The sequence below is a fragment of the Aythya ferina genome (genome assembly GCF_964211825.1).
Source record: "Aythya ferina genome assembly, chromosome: 5".
NCBI lineage: Eukaryota > Metazoa > Chordata > Aves > Anseriformes > Anatidae > Aythya > Aythya ferina.
This window is the reverse complement of record NC_140301.1, coordinates 57057516-57063515: the sequence shown is the minus strand read 5'-3', so window position 1 is coordinate 57063515 and position 6000 is coordinate 57057516.

The window sequence follows — 6000 nt, the reverse complement described above, 5'->3', positions numbered from 1 at the left end:
GATACAGGGAGCCTGCTGAAAGCGCCGGTAGCCTCTTTCACTGCCTGTTTCATGCACCAAGCAGCTCGATGCAAAGCTAGCTACCAGCAAGTGAAGCAAGGTGCATGCTTTGAGGCTTGCTCGTCGGTGAAAAAATCTGAACCTGCAATTACATGCAGTATGGTGCACCAAATCCTCTGCACCCCTCGATGGTTGTTTCATGCATTCAGCCCCTGCAAAGCTAAGGTGCAGGTTGTGTCCTATTCATTAGGACTGGAGTAATGACTTACAATGGCTCCTGAAATAGCTACCCTTGCTGGCTAGGGCAAAGAAAGCAGCATGAATCTTTATAGGAAAGAAAGACTAATGATTTCTCTCGCTTCTCTCTTCCTCTAAAATCCTCCCTCACCCCTCCTCTCCCGGAACAAACACACTTTTAAAAAGGCTTTTAAATAATCTCTTGTTCCTTAACAAAATTACAGAAGCAGTTTCCTCCTTTAATAGCACTCTTCTTCTTGGTAATCTTGTTTTATCTACAGTTTTTGATGGGAGAGCACTGGCAGATGAATCATCTGTCACCCCTCTTGGTTATTTTGCCTGGCTCCAGAAAGAAAGACTTCTGTTTTGGAGTACAGTCCCTTGTTCAGAAGAGGAAGCTCTCATTTATGCCTGCTTTTAACTAGGAGTGATAAAAATTTTATTTGAATGGTTAATCAGGGCATAAACATGAATTGTGAATGTGACTGTGATCCAGCACAATGGATAGCATGGTCCTGGCTCTGAGTCACTTCTCTCAAATGAATTGAGCTGTCTTCTGCAAGCGAGAGGTCTGTTCCTGTGCATCACCTCCTTACAGAATGCACTGGAAGGCACCAGTTGAAAGGAAGGCCAAAGACTGGCTGAGATCCGGGTGACAGGGGGAAGAAGTATTTTAGTTCAAGAGCTCTGCAGTGAATGATCACTTCTCCAACAACCTCAACTACACAAAATTCCAAATAAAAAGGTTTTTTTTAGAAAGAGATCCAGTTTTATTTATCAAAGTGTAAGAGGCTGGAGGTATCGGTGAAGCAGAAGAAAGATTGCATAACCACGCGCATCAGATCAAATTATGCAAACAGAAATTCAAATAAATGCATTTTAGTAACCGGAAAACATCTATAGGAGCGTCATGCCTACTGGTCTTTTAAAATTATTATTTAATTTTAATCACTGTCACTGTGTAAGGATATTACCGGGCCTTTGTGCTGAAAGAGCTTCTTTTGTGCGCCTCGACTGGCATGGTGCTTGCCCTTGGACATCACCAGTGTACCACATACAAATCTGTATGTCCCCAAGGACTCCCTTACTTTCAAGCACATTGCTTTACAGTGGTCTTTGAGAGGTAGAGGAGCACAAAGATCAATCCCTCTTCCCCCAGCGTTGGGATGTCTTTCAGGTGAGAAACAGCAGATGACGTTGGGTGAGGATGTTACAGTGTAGGACCCTGTAGGTGAGGAACACGTGAACACTACTCCATTAACAGAGTGGTAGTGGTAGGATGCTTTCAGCCGAACAAGATGGGATGGTAGCTTTGTACACCTCACATTTTTATCTCTGCCATCTACCATACTCTCCACCTTACACACATTTAACTTTAACAAGCTGTAAGCTGGTCAAGGTCAACCATGTGGCTAATGCATTGAAAGGAGTGTTTATGTATGAAGAGAAATATATAATTCTATTTACGTATGCATGTTTGATGTACTGCAATTTTATTATTTTTTTTTTAATCAGTTCATCAAATAGATGCATGGCTACTCTCCTCCTGACTCATCAGATATGTTCCTTCTACAGGCATGGATATTTTATTGCATTTTCATGAGTTCTGCCACCTCCCCTTACCAGGACAACAGCATCTCCAGGTCAAGACCAGTGCCTGTTCTGCTGAGTGGTCCAGGTGCAGGAGAGGGATGTCAGGGCTCCATCCTCTGTCAACAGACTATCCAAGATACCATTAATGTCAGTGTCTTAGTCTGAGCTCCCATTGGGTTTCAATTAGACAAACTTCTAACTGCATCTTGGATAATTTCCCTATGAATTTTCCTTGGAAATTAGCAATGCGTTGGCAGCTGGTTAGAACAGAGATACCCAGGATGGGTTTTCTTAGCCTTGGTCAGACCAGCTCATGTATGAAAGGAGGAAGGGAAAATTCCTTCCATGAATAAGGCACTGGCTATTTCAGTCATGAGTGGCATCGGTTACTTAGAACTCTTTTATTAGAAATGAATGAATGGCTGTGCAGGTGGTGTCACCAGAAAGGTTCTGACTTGCTTGAACTTGGGTGGATATTCCAAGAAAAAGGACTGGTGATCAGAGCTAGCATTCAATGCACAAAGCATGAAGAGCATCTCTGTGCCCTGACCTGCTGAATTAATGCAGCTAGGATCTGCAAGGACTGGTTTCAAAAGCAAACAGGTAAATACAAGCATCAAGTACTTGGGCAGAGGCATATAAACTAGGGGAAATACCATTACTCATACGAAAATCATTGGAGGGATGCTGAAGAGGACAGGAGATCACCTGATGAAATAATGCACAAGAGGATAAGGAATAAATAAGAAGAGATTAAAATCTTGATACAAAATCAAAATGAGAATTGAATTTGACTCTAACCAAAGAGAATGAACCGCTTATAACATGTGAGAGGAATGCAGCTTGGGTGAGAATGACCATGAAACAACAGAGTTCACAAGTCGTCAGAAAGGAAGGAAGGAGAACAGCAAAATAAATACAATGGACTTCCAGAAAGCATATTTCAAAAACCTCATAGAACTGATAATCATGAGAAAAAAGTTTCAGAGAAAAGGGAGTTCAGGAAAGTTAGCAGCAGCTTAAAGAAACAATGGTGAGGACATCAATTCAAACAATCCCAGCAGAGGAGGGAAAGCAACTTCTGCAAGACGCTTAAATCATGACCACTTCATTGACCTCTAACACAAGAAATAGTGCATTTAGAAAATGGAAACTAGATTCACAGATTCACTTGCATATGAATGTAAATGAATAGCCTGAAGATGCAGGGACTAAAAAAGAAAAGTCAAGATATAAACAGAGAATCAACGCAACAAGAAGTCAAGAAAACTTAAAGCACATTAGCAGTGACACGAAGGCCATGAGAAGAACTACCCAAAAGGTAAGGAATAAATGGTGTGAAGACACTGGAAGTATTTACCTGCTTTACTTCAGCTTTTAGTAGAAAGACCACTTGCTCCCAAATGATTACCACCATTAGTGCTGAATGATGACAAAGAAAGAGTTCAGTCTAGAAAGACTAAGTGAAGAGCGCTTAGTTGGATTACATATTACGATATGCTTAGACTGCTTGTTGAAGCAGACTCAGTGGTCAGCAGCTCTGAGACCTCAGAGAACCAGCAAGGTGTCAGAAGACTGGAAAAGGGAGACATAAACCCTTTTCAGAAAGGGGAGGAGCTGAAGAATAATACTCAAACCAACTTGGTTTAAATTCCCAGAGAAAGGTGGAACAAATAAATACTCTATAAACATCTGGAAAGCAACAAGGAGGTGAGTAACAGCTAACATGCATTTGTTAAATCACCCAGATGTTATTTTTCCTTTCACTGGGGCAGCAGGGTATGCAAGAACCAGTAGATGCAATAAACCCATCCTTTATTAGGCATTTTGACTCTCATAGGACATTCTTATAACTATAAGACACACTCAAAAGCCCCAAGGGAAGAAAAAAAAAAAAACAACACAAAAACACAACTGCTCAGTGGATGGCAAACCAAATTGAAGTCAACAATATCATTGCAAAAACCAGACAGACAAAACCCCAAGCCCTGCCTCCTCCTCCTCCTCCTCAAAAAAAAAAAAAAAAAAAAAAGTGCATTAAAGCAAGCATCATGCTTGCATGTATGGCCAGGAGTGGCTCCTGCCTGGTCTGTGATGTCTCACCTCACCCAGCACTGCTCACTGGAACTCTGTGTCCAGTTCTGCACGCTGGGCTTAAGAAAATTGAGGAACAATTGCAGAGAGACCACAGTAGGGCCACAAGAACAATCAGGAGTACATATAAAAAAAAATATGATCTACCTTCATAAGACCAAAATATTATTTTTTCATTATAAAGAAGATGCAACAGACAGGGGCACAGTAGTGGTCTTCAAGTACGTAAAGGGTAGTGGTAGATGGGAAGGGACTATGCTGTGCTCCACGCCCTTTGCAAATAGGTCAAGAAGTGGGATCAAAGAGCAGCAATTCAGCACCATACACTTTCTACTGGTTAGCTACTAGAACAGGTTATCTCAGCTGAGAATTTCTATCTGGGGATGTTTTAAGAAGAGGTCGGATACCCATCTGTTATGCAAGAAGTGGGCACTGTTTGTTCTGCCCTGTGGAATGGGATAAACTAGATAATCTCTGGATATCCCTTCTGACCTTATTTTCTGTGATTCATGTACCAGGAAAGTCACAGGTAGAGATTTCTTGCTTTTTTATTATTTTTTTTTTGAGGATGATTACAATGAACTTTAAGAGTGAAGGGTAGCCTTTGGAGAGTGGATACAGCACCATTCAGTCACTTGAGAAGCCTTCTCAAAACTAATGTTTTTCCTGAAAATCCACAAAGGAGAGCCACTAGGCCACTAGGAGAGCAAGAACCTCACTTCTAATGGGGTGCATTGAGCTTCAGAAGGCAGATCAGCTGAGGTGGCTTTTCTGTGTTGTTTTTTTTTTTTTTTCCTCCCTATGACCCATTAACACACCCACAACCACACAAATCTTAAAGGGGGTAAAGCAAAGCTTTGGCACATGGAGGGAACTCAGAAAGACTCTGTTTGCTACGTTTCCCTCATTTTATTAATATTGTCAGCCTTTCAAACCAAGCTCTACAAACCAAAACCAATTGGCTCCTCCAGCTAGATGCAGCACATGCTTCTGCTAGCAGAAGACCAGGCCCCAAAAGCAGAAAACAATCCAGGCAGCAAAGCTGAAGCATTAGGAAGCCACCTTCTTCCTGCTCTGGAGCCCCCAAAGAGCAGAGCCAGCTCAGAGCTGGGCAACCACTGACACAGGAGGAGGTAGCGCCAAGATCTCTGCTCCTTTCCTGGTGCAAGTTCCATCAGGCATAGCTTGACTTTCCTAGCAGGAGGCCAGAAGGAAGACAGATGCAAGCAGCACCTTATACCTTCTCCACCTCATCTTCTCTTGGACTGTACTAACAGCTCAATCCTCATGAAGGGAAACCGCCCCCAGGTCTCTGTTGGAAGACATCTTAAAACAACATCCTTGCAGTTCATCTGCTTGCTTCCATGAAGAGCACGCGTATGCATGTACACGCTTGTTAAACACATCACTTGAACCATCCAAATCCATCAGGACCCTAATCGGTCAAAGGAGAAGACATGTCTTTGCCCTGCCAAGTCCACAGCAAAGCTCAAAATACCTTACTCCAGCCAAGTTCTACAAAGAAGAGAGAAAGAAAAATCCTTCTCCTCTGGTTACCCTCTAGCTCTCTTCCAGAGGAGCCTTCTCCACTTGTGTTATTAACCCCAGCCCACACCAGCATCTCATAGAGGAAGAAGGAAGAGAAATTAATTCTTCACAGCTGGTTCTGTCCTGCAATGCCTTGCTCTCAGGACAGGCAGCTGTAGCCTTTCTGGCCAGAAAGGGAGGATTAACTCCTACCCTGCCAAGTTTCAGATGGAGAACATCCAAAACGATCTTCTTGCCTTTAACTTTCCCAAGCGGACACATTCTGGCCTGGGTAAATGTGATATATACGTCTATATCCATATCCACATGTGTGCTGACAAACTACGTCCCCACACCTCTGAAAGTCTCTAAGGCAAGTGGAGAAACCCTGCCTCTTCCTAGCTGCCGTGATCCTCCAGGGATATTTTATGCAAATGATTTAATGAGCATACTTGCAAAGGATTTGCATAGAGGCACAAACTTAATGCAGGCGTGCAGGGAGAGCGCAAAAGCAAAAATGCTGGCCCAGAGGGCTGGGAACGAGGAGGT